The sequence below is a fragment of the Sinohyriopsis cumingii genome, chromosome 1 (genome assembly GCF_028554795.1).
Source record: "Sinohyriopsis cumingii isolate HCF-2022 chromosome 1, ASM2855479v2, whole genome shotgun sequence".
NCBI classification, from domain to species: Eukaryota; Metazoa; Mollusca; class Bivalvia; order Unionida; family Unionidae; genus Sinohyriopsis; species Sinohyriopsis cumingii.
Window position 1 is genome coordinate 121,697,483 of NC_142961.1, and position 15,729 is coordinate 121,713,211.

The 15,729-nt window shown below is 35.8% G+C and overlaps 2 long non-coding RNA genes across 2 annotated transcripts; one reads left to right on the plus strand and one right to left on the minus strand.

Annotated features, from left to right (window-relative positions):
* Positions 1-449: 449 nt before the first annotated feature.
* Positions 450-1,964, plus strand: LOC149807761 (uncharacterized). Its single transcript, XR_016423377.1, has 2 exons — positions 450-580; positions 1,197-1,964. It is a non-coding gene; the product is annotated as an uncharacterized LOC149807761 (long non-coding RNA).
* A 65-nt stretch (positions 1,965-2,029) lies between these two features.
* Positions 2,030-8,102, minus strand: LOC149807762 (uncharacterized). Its single transcript, XR_016423381.1, has 3 exons — positions 7,951-8,102; positions 4,806-4,956; positions 2,030-3,474 (listed from the first exon to the last, which is right to left on the minus strand). It is a non-coding gene; the product is annotated as an uncharacterized LOC149807762 (long non-coding RNA).
* Between the last annotated feature and the right edge of the window lie 7,627 nt (positions 8,103-15,729).

Genomic DNA, 15,729 nt, shown 5'->3' on the forward strand with positions numbered 1-15,729 from the left:
AATCCAACAATTTCACCAGTTTCAAACAAATCTAAATATACTCAATTTGCATTCATTCATTTCTGGGACAATTTATTTTCAATAAACTTTACTCAGCAATTTAAAAAATAAAATCAATTTCTTGTAGTTAACAGATGCAGAATAAACAGTCAGTGTGAACATCAAGACAGTGTAGGGCTTACAACACTTCAATCTGCACAGTTTTGAAATAATTTTAAATGGACCTATCCCAGAGACATTGTAATTTTGGATTCAATCCTCTTATTTTTGGGGAGATAAAAATATCATACTTGTTCAACTACATTGTAGTTATGGAGATTTACTCTCAGATCAGTACTTAATTTTCCTTTTTTCACCATAAAGTAGAATTGTTTCTCTGGAAAGTTTATGAATTTCATTCAATCTCACTTTCAGCTCATTTGCATAATCTGTGTCTTATTTCTGACTTTCCAACTGCTGTTTCTATGGGGGTCCAAAGACGAGGTCTATATGCAGAGTTATCTCCCTTTCAAAGGTCTTTAAAGATGGCTTGTCCAGTGGATTCATGAACTGCAAAACCTGTAGGCCATCATTACCAATGGTACATATTCATTTCAGTCTCTTTGATGATCAAACACAAAAGCTGAGAGCAAATTCATTATTGTGTGATTGGCATTTTCAACCACGCCATGTGATTCAGTCTTGCAGCAGTAGTTTGTTTTCTCAATACCCACAAGCCAACATATTTCGTGAAATAAATTACTTTAAAAATCAGATCTCTGAGCTGTGTGATGAGCAAATGGTACCCCAAATGTGGATATGAAGTTGTTAATCAACACTTTAGCTGCATTGTGTGCTTCAATGTTTGAAGCCTTTTGCTTTTTGTTTTTGGTAAAGGACCCATACAATCAATTGCTGTTCTTACAACGGGTATTAACACATTGTATTATTTAAGGGTGGGTGGCCTTTGTTTTCTTTTGAGGTATTTTTATTGAACCACAAAAAAAAAAATCGTATAATTCTGGCACCATTTTTTTACACCTCTTCTTAAGGCATACCTGCATACTTTTGATGGTGGGACTCCTATTTTTACCAAAATGGGAGTCCTGGACTCCTAGTTTTAAAATCCTAGTGAGACCTCTGTATTCTGCTTTTGAGGTACACTTTGGAGCAGATCTTTTTTAATCGTTCCTTTCAATTTCTGTTCTTTTGCATAGGTGTTCTACCAGGATTGAACTCGTGCAGAAGAAAAGGACGAAATATTGTTGCCACTGTATCAAAGACTACACAGAGAAGTCAGAGCATACAACGGCTCATAATATTGAGCAAGTGCTTTGTACACATCTCATTTACAGAACTTGGCTCTGTCAAATCAGTATCCCAAACTTTAATTCATCCTTGTATGTGACACTATTGATATCAACCATTTTATTTTCTCATTTAGGAAGAAGTAAATAGTCATTCCTATTTCTATCCTAATATCAGTCTAAAATTTAGTCTTCAATTAAAAGTTGAGAGGATTTATTTATTTAAATTATTCATTGTAATTATAAAGTGCTCATTTTTGGACTAAAATATTACTTTAGTATTACTGTTTACATCAAGAATGTTAGTACATAATAAAATTCAAGATTGGAATTCACCTAGAACACTATTGGAATTCATTTTGGAACATTATATTTTGGACTTGTCTGTAGAATGTTTAAAGACTATTAATTTAATCCACAACACTGCAAATGTCCCTTAAATTTTCATTCTATAACTTAGAGAATTAAATTATTTGTTGAAATTTACTAAACTTGTTGGTTTGCTTTTCCTGTTCCTGAGGTTAAGACCATAGAGCTATAAGACATGGTCTTCATGACAATGCATCATCATTCTAATGAATCTAGTCATGGTCATATTTTTACATGCAGTTACTAATAAATGATGTAATCATGATTAATAATAACCTTTTAGATCTGCAAGATTAAAAAATAAGCTCAGCTATGCTTTCTTTCTTTGTTCTGAATAAAAAACGATGACACACTTCCATGCATCTTCCTGATACATGACAGAAGGTAGTGTCTGTGATATAAATATTTATAACATAATCATCATGGTACTGAAGAGCCACCTGAACACCCCTCTTCAAATGGAATGACACTGAATGCCTGATCCACATGAACACCCCTCTTCAAATGGAATGACACTGAATGCCTGATCAACATGAACGCCCCTCTTCAAATGGAATGACACTGAATGCCCGATCCACATGAACACCCTTCTTCAAATGGAATGACACTGAATGCTCAATCCACATGAACACCCCTCTTCAAATGGAATGACACTGAATGCCCGATCCACATGAACAGCCCTCTTCAAATGGAGTGACATCGGGTGTCCAATCCAAATTAACAACCGTCTTCAAATGGCACAGCACTGAATGACCGAAGCATAGCACTGTGTTCTCCCAGCACCAAATCCTTTAACGACATCCTTAAGAACAAATATGTAGTTCGCTTTCTGCATAGTTGCCTCAACAGTTAGCATGAGGGTTTACAAAACAACCCAGTCAAACCCTCATGGCTAGTGATTCTGGAAGTAAGATCTGTGTTATCTTTCAGCTGTAAACTTTGCACTCTGCTGTGTATTTTGGGTGCAGATGAATGGTACTGATCATTTCAGTTGTTTGAAAAGGGTCTTTTGTTGACTAATTCCATCCAAGAATTCACATAACTGAAATATACGAGTTACAAAACTGTGAAGCATAATTGTAAAGTTCATCCTGCTGGTTTTGATTGAAGTTTCCCACTCTTAAAAATTATTGTGTTCCAGGCTCCATGACCCTGTCTGTCCAGCACATATGTAGGAAGTTGGACTGCTGTGTCTGTGAAGTATAATTGTAAAGTTCATCCTGCTGGTTTTGATTGAAGTTTCCCACTCTTAAAACTTGTTGTGTTCCAAGCAGCAGGACCCTATCTGTCCAGCACATATGAACGAAGTTGGACTGCTGTCTTCATTCCTAGTACATCCATGACCCTGTCTGTCCAGTCCATACGTAGAAAGTTGGACTGCTGTATTCATTCATAGTACATCCATGACCGTGTCCTTTCAGCCCATATGTAGGAAGTTGGACTGCTGTCTTCATTCATTGTACATCCCTGTTCAAGAGAACTGAGAGCCTTTGCACTGTCTTCTAAAACAGAATATCATAGTCATCAACAAACAGAGCCACCATTAGAGAGAATATTGGTGCCTTTTCTTATCCTGTATAGTGAAAACATTGAAATGTTTTTAATTGTGGGTCCGTCTCTTGTGTTTATCACTGCCATTTTGGTTATGCAGAGGTTATGCAAAAATTCTCCACCAACTGTGTGTACTGAATCCTCATGTTCTGGAAACTTTCCCTTTACCTGTTTATTCACATTTGTTCTTTCAAGTATGACTTTCAAGTTTTGGTAAACTTCCTTCTCCTCAAATGGAATTAGTCTTGTAGAACCTCTTCACCATTTTCTAAAAAGGAAATAAAAATATCCTCAAGAAACGTTGCAGGTAAATTATTTTAAGTATCTGATTGCTGCATGAGACACGATAAAATCAGTGTGATTTGCTTTTCAAGCTTCCAGTTTATAATATTGAATCCAAATGTAGTACAATTACTGTATTGACACAAATATAATGTACATTTAAACAAGGCTAAATACCCAGTTTGAGTTACACATTAAGAAATTATGCAATGCTTGTTTCCCACAAATGTTACCCAAACATGCACACACACAGAAAAATAATCAAATGAACTGCATTAATCCATGTACCTTATATTCCATCATTTTATGTAGATGAAAAAGAACCCCAGTTTCTTCAAACACATAGATAATAAACATAAACACAATCTTATCTATCACACATTTAAACTTTAAAATTGAAATCTGATATAGTTCAGAAAAATCCCCAAACTGAAGATGATGATGTGTCTGTGGTAGCTATTAAGGAGTTAATGTGTCAAAAGTCTTTTGCTGAATCAGAGAAATATAATTCCAGGTTTGAATATACTACAAATTTCAGTGAATGTCTCTATCCAAGAATTTTATCAAAGCACTTTTGTATTTCCAGAGAAAATAATCACCTGAATTCAACTGGTCACAACATGATACAACTTGAAAGTGCTAGATGTTAAAGCACAAATGACCAAGTCCTCACAATCACAAGATTATATAGTTCTCTACTTGACCTCAGGTCAAAATTAGCATTTTCTTTATTAAAAAAACCCATTACCTAATGGAAAATAACCTAGAATGATCCTGGTGTTTACAAAACAATAACCTGGATTATGTATAATTCACTTAGGAAACTCCAAAACTTTGACCCAAATAAACATATTTACTTCTATTAATAATGATCCTGATATCAAGCCCATATACAGATAATAATTTTGCTATGTATTAGTTGTTTATATAAAATGAAATAAAAAAAGTCAATCAGGTCAAGCAGAAATGAACTCAATTTTGGACAAGGTCAAGTGCAGCAAACAATGTTACATTACAATAGCATGTAATAAAATTAAAATATTTTAAAACCTAACAAACAATCAATTAAATTAAATATATATAACACCATGCACATATATTCTACCATTTTATGTAGATTAAAATGAACCCCAACTTGTTCAAACACCTAGATAATAAACACACACACAATCTTATATATCACACATTTTATTTTCAAAATTAAAATCTCTAATAATGGCTACCTCTTTAAACCAAAACCCTTACTGAAACATTTTAGTCACACAGAATTTCTGCCTTGAGGTGTCACTATATACAGTTACCTCTAAGAACACTTACTCCATGTCAAACAAATCTGTTGATTGGTCTAAAATGCTCATCATTCTTGTGGTTGTGTGCTACATGTCTCAGATCCTATGCTCCTGTCATCCTAACACACACACTAGCTGGTCACCCCTAAGGATAACCACTTATGCCCCAAACGCATCCACTACAATGTAAAATGCAAGTGATTGGATGTAAAAAGAATTAATTTAGCTTCTAGTTCCATGTAGGCATAAACATGTCCATTTGTTAAAATGTGATATTATTCAAAGCCTTTCCAGATTTTTAATTCTTGCTGAGGATGACTGGAAATAATGTTTTAAAAATCATTCATAGTTGTTGGAGGGATTTCAGTCACAGACCAAAGCCTTCTGTCCCTGTTGCTGTATTTTACTAGTTGGCTTTATTTTGATACAGGTATTATTTGTGTAAATATAAATATTATTAGTAAAGTACTGCCAAAAGTGACAGAAGACTTTGTTCTTTGGGAAATAGCTCTACAGTGATGTCTGGGAAAAATAATCTCAAACTTTATCATACCTGAAGTTCTGGGAAAGTTGTACATCTCCATCTGTCTAGCTATTGATATTCATGAAGCAAGTACATTTTACTGGATATGGATGGGTCCATGAATATTTTAAATCTGAAGTCAGCCATATGATACCAGGTGTTATACGTGACGAAATAAAGATAAAACAACTTGAACGCTTATATTATGTCGTAGTTTCAATGATGGCATGCAAATGCCAAAATTTATTCAATTTCCAAGCTGCTGTTTATTTTAGCAAACTTTTTTTTTCATAACTGGTTTTTAAACCATCTGTAAAAACAGTGCTGTGAATGATAAATTATTCTATGCTTCATGTTTAATAGGATTATATGTAGTCAATAATAGGGCATGGTAGACACTAAGAATGTTCACCATGGATCTAATTGACCTTTACATCAGGTCAAGATATGTGCTATTGAACTAAGCGTGCTGTGTAGAGAAAAAAAAATTCAACTTGCCATGACAGATCAGCATTTCACACCTAAATTTAAAGGTTTCTTAACCTAAGTGCATGTCATTCAAAGTTTGGTCATGGATATGCTGTAGAGAAAATTATTGTGCAAAACCATTTTTCAGTGACCTTTACCTTTGGCCTTTTAACTCCAAAATCAACAACCTCTTTACCCATGTACAAGTCACTCACAAAACTTGGCTGATGTCTGTGTTGTACTACTAATAATAGTAAGAAGAAACCATTTATCTATTTTTATCTAACAATGACCTTGACCTTTGACCTGCTTCCTTAGCAGTTTGATTACAATATTCTTTAGAGAATGTATTGTGTGGAAAAGAAGTATATGTGTCACCACATAATGCTATATGACAAGTATATAAACAGCATGCATAAACACACAAATATAAAACCAATGAAACACATGGAGAATAACAAACAACCGAAACAATGAATTCATATTTAAAATGAATGATGAAATATCAGTATACATATATTACATCTCAGCTTTTCAAAGCACATTTTTAGCTCTTGAGTAAGCTACTCCAATATTTACATGCAACCCTCATAATAGTTGTTGTCTTGAAGTAGATGAATGACTAAGTAAGCACCAATTTATATATTGAAATAACAATGTATTTCTACATTGATTTGAAAAGTTGTGTCATGTGAATGCAAACTGCTGACTAGTCAGATTTTTCCATTTTGATTTTAGGACCATGCTTTCCAAATTTTTGATGTCTTGTCTATAAGGACAAGTAAGTATATGGTATGTCAGGTCGGTGCATGAAACTCACCAAAATATTTTGTAAGCTCAAGTCAATAACCAACTGGTTGCACATTATATCGTATAAGAAGACAATGCAGTCAACGACTCATTGGTAATATGAGGTGCTCTTGTATCTGATTGGTTTACCTTGTTACCACTGAGAAGGCCATATTTATTAGGTTGTAATATCTTTACAATGTCTTGTTTATGGTGAAAAATTATAAAAGCAGTTAGAAACAAACTATATGCCATGGAATTTCTTGAGAATCCGATTCTAATGGGAAGTTGATAAGTTGGGTAGCAGACAATTTTGTACATGTGGAACAACTTCTTGCAAAATTGGAAACTTGGATTAAGATGCAGATTTTTTAAAGGTAACATTTCCATCTTTTATATAAAGTATTTATTTGTAAGATTCTAAAAGATACATAGTAAATAGGATTTTCTGGGTTATAGGTTCAAGAAGGTCATGGAGTGGGCCTTCATGCTGACATTTAGAAATCATATTTTCATATACATTTTGAGTCGAAATGTGGGATATTACTGTACATTTTATAGATATCACTTTTCCTTATTAAAGTATGATCATTCTTTCTTGATAGAAAATGGATTTTTGACCCAAAATAGCTCGTGATCCAATGTTTACAGAAATGACGTATCATTGCGCAGAATTACCTGATGTGTCGAATTGGCCGACATGGTGGCAATTATATTTTTTTAACATACAGTAGCTTTAGCAATTTTAGTCATATCACTACAATGTCTGCAGTGTGGCAATTTATAGTGATGTGTAGCTCTTGGGCATCAAGCAGAAGTCTCTGTATGACTTGACCAGGGCTCAAACCTGCGACTTTCGGCATCTGAGGCCACAAAAGCAGTAAAATTACATTCAAAATTACCTTGTTGCAAGATAGAATAGTTTAGAAAAAAATATTTATAAAATTATCTGTCATGTAAAATACAAACAGGTGTTATTTGCTTAAAATGAATAATACATTTCATCAGGTGGGTGAAAAACTAATATTTTATTAAGAGTGGCCAAGAAATAAGTGAAATCTTATATCTGTTACTCGCTCATAGCAAACAAATTTTATTATTTTATGCTCGGGCAGATTACTAGCTACGATATCGTAGCCTCAACTTGTTTCCACGAGGTAGGAGTAGGGGTACTAATATTAGTACTAGTATTTTATTAATCATCATTTAGGTCACAGGTACTTGATGCTGGGGTAAACTAATGTGTACACTCACCCATTAAATGGTGAGTGTACACGTTAGTTTGCCCCAGAATCAAGTGCCTGTGAATTAGAACTAGGTTACGACAGCGTAGCTAGGTGGGTGGGTGTTGTCAACATTAACAGTCCGTATTAATTTATTCATTAATACCTACTGTTATGCAATACCAGACGATAATTGGCATGATTCCCAGATATATTTCATATTCCCGTAGAAACTGCTCATAAATCATCCTTTGAACTCTAATTTCACGATGTTATTGTGCCAGGAATACACGTATAACTAAAATAGGCATTAGCCTCGTTTCCAAATTGGGCACATTTGGAACACTACCGTAGTTATCTCGTTTAAAGGTTAGTTGTAGCTTACGATAACAGTCACTTTAAAGTTAAACATTCACTTGTAAGTTGTATTGCAAACTTTGACCATTGAGAAATAAATTGGTAGTATGCACACTTTTCGCTAAAACTCTCTGGTTTTTAATTACAATTGTTAATTAAGGTGTAGTTTTGTTGATATTGGTAGCAAAGTAAGGTGTCCCCTGCAAGCGCGCGATAGCAAAGTTTTTCCCTGCAGTTGCTCCCCAGCGAACGGCAAAATTTTTTCTGCCAAGTGCAGAATTCCGCAGAAGGTATACAAGGCTTGTCATAGCCTCTGCTGGGACTTGTTCGGTTTTCCGAGGGGCGTGTTAAGAGCGTGGGAAAATCTATTACTACGTTTTACTACGAATACCATATAAGGAAGTGTGCAAAGAAAAGGTAGCCCATTATTTGCCGCGAATCACAATTCATAATTATTTCACGATATCGAAATAAATAAATGCAAAGAAAATATTTATTTTATAATAAATTTAGGACAAGTCTAAAACTATTTCACGATATCGAAATAAATAAATGCAAAGAAAATATTTATTTTATAATAAATTTAGGACAAGTCTAAAACTAAGTTCTACTGAGTGCGGCTACCACAATCACCAATTACCATAGAACAAAGGAACAGGAAAACAAAAACAAAGAAATTATACTAAGAAGAAGCCCTCCAAGCCGTGAACAAAGAAAGTGCACAGAACAAAGGAACGATAGGAACACGCAGTAAGATCGTAATATAGTAATATAATTTAAGCTTGCGGGCAGTTGCATTCTCTGTGCTGTTTTGAAGTATTTAAACTCATTACTGTTAACATTACCCTTATACATTTCTATTTCCTCTTAACTAACAATAACAATCTTATTCTATTGGCGCCATTATCCTATAACAAGTAAAACAAGTCCACTTTTTATCATCTCTACTAAGCAAAAATAAACTATTTAATCAAGAGTTAAAATCTTATTAAATAAACAAAATTCAATCAATACCTACATCATATAACTGATAGCTGTACCTTACTACAATATTAATAAGCAATCTAACTTACCTAGGAAATTAAATAAGACAATACCATAAAACCAGAATTTACAATAAAAACCATCAATTGAAATCAATCTATACACAAACTTAACTAAACCAAAAACTAGAACTATCCAAACCTAAGTAATTTACAAAAGAAAGGTCTCAACTTAATAGCAACAAATCATTATTCCCACTTAGTCAAACAACTAGACAATATGGCTCAAACAAGTATACAAACAAAATGGCGCTCACCGCCAGAAAAAACCACGATAGTCAACTTAAAAATATCAGAAAAATGTCACTCACAGACAAAATAGAAAACTATTCCCCAATACAAAAAGGACAACTAGACACTAGCTTGAGCCCTTCAATAAAACAAATCCAACAAAAAATCTAACATTCACTACCAGCTCCCCACACAGTCTGTTAATCGCAGCAATAAAACGATCTTGACCAAACTTCACCTATAGACTTCAAGCGCCCTGATCAGACTCTCGAATATGAGGAATTAGATGACACAATACCCACACTATACGTGGAACACATAATCGCAAACCCACCCACACCCGAATTGGACCAACACTTAGATGTCAAAAGAACACTACCAACATACAAACTACTTGAAATTCCCCAATCCAAAACACCAACTGGCATCCTGATAAGCAAAGAACCAAAGACCACTATTACCCCACCCAAACCACAGCTAAACCAACCTAATGTAAACCATTCAGCAACCAGTCTAAACGTAACAGCTCGAACTACAACTACACAGCAAACTACTACCCGCCCCTCCATCAACACATCAAAATCCAACAATAACGGTAAACAGGATGTCTCAAAGAATAACCCCCCCCCCGCAAAAAAGAAACAACAACAGCCAAATCCCAGGCCCCTGGGGGATCAATCAAGGTAATTAAACCAACAGCCAACCACCTAAAAATAAACCCCCTAAACCCAACTACCCTTCTACTATAGATAGCACCAGGGAACAAGGAACCTATTTAGGTAAAGGAAAGTTTCCTATGGATAAAAAAATAACACCACCACTCCAGCCCAAACTGGGAAACAGGATGCAAGTACTAACAAACCCTCTTCCCCAGGCAACAACCAGGAAGTAAAATCAAGATTTCATTCACTGGAACATACGTTATACATAAGCAGTAGGGACAAGCAACTGCTCCACCTAATCAAAAACAGCATTATAGGCGCCCTTTCCAGAACACACCTTGGGAAATTTAGGTTAATTAGACCAAAAACTGACTACCTAATGGTTCACTGCAGCACGCTCAACCAAGTGGAAAAATTCCTGCAACTGGAAATCCTATGCCACATTAGAGTTAAAATCGAAAGGCACCACAAAATATAAAATAAACCTACTAAACCTGTCAGCAAAACCCGCTCTCAATCAAAAACAGACAACAAAAGTACCAAACCACTCCTAAATACGAACTTCAAATCAGTACTAACCCTCAAAGGATATAATAAGGATCTAAATGACCAAACACTGCTTAAATACTCAATGAGAATGGTGCAAAAAAAGAAAAGGCATAATGACTTAAAAATCGTAAAGGACTACCCACCACAAAAACAGTTATAGTATCAAAAGAACCAATTGCAACCTTGATAAAATTAGGTTCCTCCGGAGTAAGACACGTACTAGAACCTTTTGTCAACAACTCCCTATTCTGCACCAACTGTCAACATTGGGGACACTACGCAAACAAATGTCGCTACAGATATAGATGCGGCCGCTGCAGGGGAGAATATAGAGAGGCATGTAAAAAGAGAATTATCTAATGCCCCAACTGCAGAGAACCACACCACCCCAGATAATCTGAATGTCTCTATACTATCAAAGAAAATCAAATAATTAACCTCATGAATGCCAAACATTTGAGGTATCAGGCAGCAAACAAAAAACAAAACATTTTATAACAGCAGCACAACTTCCATCAAAGTGGAACAAAAGAAGTCACCTAACCTCTCAACTCCAATCACAACATAAACAAAATCCACCTCCACAAAAAAAAACTAATCCGCCCCAAACTGTACCAAAACCTGAAACCAAATCAGCAGGAATGCAATCAGGAAAAAATCAAAGCCAGAACAATACCAAAAAAAAACCCAGTCATACACTCCCCACCAAAGTTATCAAAACATCACGTGGCAGATGTAGATTGAAATGTTCAAAGGGATAAATTAAATCTAAGAGCACCAGACCCCCACCCCCATTAGAAAACATAATAGAACACCTAAACTCATGTATTACCAAACATTATCATGCTAAACTCACAATTACTCCTCAGACCACCATCATAACCACAATCACCACCAATCTCAATGGATAACACAACTAAAAAGAACCGTTCTATTTGGCAATGGAATTGCAGGGGCCTATCCAAAACCCTACCTGAGCTAATGCACAAAATCATTAATGCAATCAATAAACCTGACATCTGTCTCCAGGAAACACACTTACCAGAGAATCCGAAACATATACCTAAAATCTCCGGATACTCACCAGACATATTCAAGAGTCGTAGCAATGGGGAAAAGGGAAGAGGACTTGCAATATTTCTAATTGATTCCCTGCCCTAGTCTGAAACATTAACGATCCCAATGCCAATATACATAAATAACAAAATTGAAATTCAAAATGTATTAGTCAAATTGGATCGAATAATATAATACTAACTAATATATATGACCCATGGGGCAATGACAACCCAATCAACTTAGAATCTTATCGACGAAATCTCCACTAACCAGTCTGGAAACCAAATCATTTGTGACGTCTTCAATACTACAATGAACTATGAGGAGAAAGTAGAAGGGATAAAAGTGGCAAATTAATTGAAGAATAGATTGCTGAATCCAACCTAACCATACTCAATGATGGGTCTAAAACTCGACTTAATCCTGAGGATGTCTCCCTCTCAGCAATCGATCTTACTATGCGCACCCAAACTAGCCCAACTTACAAACTGGTGTGTTGATCAAGATAACACATTAGGTAGTTACCATTTCCCCATCATAATCTCCCTCTAAATATCAGTTCAGCACAACCCTTATGAAGCCCCACCCAAATGGAGATATGATAAAGCTGATTGGGATAACTTTAGAAACATACATGCCGCTATTAATACCAAAGCGCTCGAAGACCCAGATATAACAATATTCCATGACAATGTAATTAATACTATACTTAATACAGCTACCTAAATATTCCCAAAGAAACAAACATTCAAACTAAACAATCAGTAGCAGAGTGAGATGATCAATGTCAAAAAGCACACAGAGATTAAAAAAAAGCACTTAACAAGTATAAGCGAACAAGAGACTCAATAGATTTCATCCAATATAAAGACAAAGAAAAACACCTTAAAGGGATCATAAAACTAGCCGAAGAAAAAACTTTGCAACGCTTCTGCTCCAAATGTAACCTCAAATATTACTCTAAACAAGTATGGGATAAAAAAAATCTATCCGGGGGATAGCTATCAACTTAACATCTAAGCTGAAAAATGCTACAACCAATCATGACAAAGCTGACCTACTTGCTAACCATTTCTCGGCCATGTGCAGTAATACTAATCACACAAAGAACTTCCAAGAACACAGACAGAAAGCTGAAACCACACTTTCTAACCTCTTTAGAGACCTAGGGTTCAAGAAATCAGATTTAAATTCCGAAATCACCCTATACGAATGGAAAATAGAGCTAATGTCTAAAAAGAAACCTCACCTGGAAAAGATCAAATTGGTTATACTGCTCAATCAAATTTGGCGAAGTAGAAAACTAACACTCATCTGGAAACAAGCGATTGTCATCCCAATCCCTAAACCAGGTAAAGACCCTAATAATATTAACTCGTATCCTCCCATCTCCCTCACTAATAACATAAGTAAGATGATGGAAACAATCCTAGCCAACCGATTAAAACACCACCTAGAAAGTAACAAACTCCTATCAGAAAACCAATGTGGCTTCCGTAACAGGCGCTCTACCACAGATTAATTTTTAAGACTAGAAGCGGATATCAAACTTGCTTTCAACTCCAAAAGAAAATCAGACAGACAACTTATAGCAGTCTTCCTTGACCTTGAAAAAGCGTTTGATCTTGTTTGGACCAAAGGATTGATTGCAAAACTCAACCACTTCGGAATTACTGGACGCATGTTTAACTCGATCGAAAACATCCTAACAGATCGCAGAGTAATCACCAGAGTAGGAAACACCACCTCAAAAGAATACCCCCTTGAAAACGGTATACACAAGGGAGTGTACTCAGTCCAACGCTATTTAACATCATGATTAACGACCTTGACCTCAACCTAGCGACAAAACGGGTTAACATTTCCCAATTCGGTGATGATAGCGGTATCTGGAGGGCTGGAAACCCTGCTAGCAATCAAGTATTCAAAGAAATCCAGAAAAGCCTAAATAGCATAGGGAGATGGGCGGATAAATAGGGTTTTAAGATCTCACATAAAAAAACGATAGCAATAATCTTCTCCCCTAAACGCAATAACCAGATAATTTACCCCAACTTCTATATTCAAAACGAGTTAATCAAATATACTAAGGTAGTAAAATTCCTAGGTATGTTCATCGATAAGCATCTATCTTGGAAACACCAGAGTGAACAACTAATTCAAAATTGCAATAAAGATGTTAATCTATTAAGAAATCTTAAAGGGACAACCTGGGGATCCAATCAAGAAATCATATTAACCACCTATAGATCACTTATAAGGTCGAAGCTAGATTATGGACGCCAACTTTACAACTCAGCGAAACAAACATTACTGAACAAACTGGATACCATCTAAAGGAATGCATTATCTGTTTGCACTGGCACTCTACCATCAACATCATTGGACGAACTTCAAGTCCTCACCGGTAAACTGCCATTACAAACAAGAAGACAGGAAATGCGACTCCGATACTCCAATCGATTTACAAATCTCCCCGACTCGCATGCGACAAAGTAACCATTAGCAAATGCAACAAACCGTTTAGCCGCAAACTAGTTCATTACCCACCCGGTGGCAAACAACTCATATAACTCAGGGAAACACTGCCAACACTTGCTCTACAAGAAGAGTACACTCACTCCCCTGACCCCGCCCCTTGGACAAACCCTGCCCCTAGGATCAACACTAGAGTCACCAATTATGGAAACAAATTGGATCAAGAATCTAAACTCAAAACCATCGAAGCAATGGAAATACAAGACACCTACTCTGGCTTCGTAAACATTTTCACTGACGGACCCCAAGAACAGCAGCTGCAGTGGTTATTCCCGAATGCAACATACAAATGGGATCCAGATTACAAGACCACTGTTCTACTTTCACCATAGAGTTCTAGGCAATAATAAAATCATTAAAATGGATTAAAGACCAAAAAGTTCCAAAAACAGTTATCATCAGTGACTCACTGTAATAAAATCCATCAAATCTCACAGTACCAAATCAAGAGAACAATTCTTGGCTGGAGCTTTTTATATGCTTAAGGAATTATCCACAGCGGATCAGATAGTTGAATTCATGTGGATACCCTCGCATATATGAATCCCTGGTAATGAGCTAGCCGACAAAGTCGCAAAAAACATGTTCGGGAACCCTAACCCTGCCCCACTCAGATATAGCATAACAGAAGCCCAAAGCATAACAAGAAACTATATTAATCAGAAATGTCAGGCGCACTGGAACTCCACTACCAAAGGCAGGATACTCTACTCCATTATAAAAGAAACCAATAGGTCCATCAAACCACCCAAACTGAACAGCCTGGAACAAAAATAAATATCAATTTCATCGTAACCGGGAAAACAAAATTAGCAGGAAGCTTTGGCAAACATATAGGACCCAAGCCTGCTAATATCAATGGCTATCACTGCAAAACCATTGAAGACCTGCCACATATATTCAATAGCTGCTCAGAATATAAGGAAGCTAGAATGGAATTTCCAAAAGCTCAAAACAAAATTGGATCCCCTACCACTTACCCAGATTTACTTAAAAATAACACCCCCAACATAAATATGACCTACCAAAACATACTTAAATTCCTACACACATCCAAGCTAAAAGACAAAATATAAAATACACTAAAATCATAAAATAAATAACCCGATCGAACTTAAAAATAAATTTCCACTAGTAGATGGGCACCTTTGACAGGTCCTGGGGGACCTGAGTACTCAGCAAGGGTGTCCCTCTAGCTTAAAAATAACAATCTGTAAAACATACATAACCCACCCAAATACTCTCTAAAACCAGATAAATATACATATACAGAAGGGCGCTTTTTATACGTCCCTAGGGACCTCACTACTCAGCAAAGGTTCCCATGTTCTTAAATCCCAAATATATCCTTAAAAATTAAACACAAATAATTTATTTTTAAAAATCTTCTTCTCTGCTCTCTTCCTAGCCCTAACATGAAAGACAGCCAAAGTAATACTGCGGCCTAATTCTGTGATGCAAGCCATACTAACTTTAAGCAGCACAGAGTTTTCCATCCAATGTAATCTAG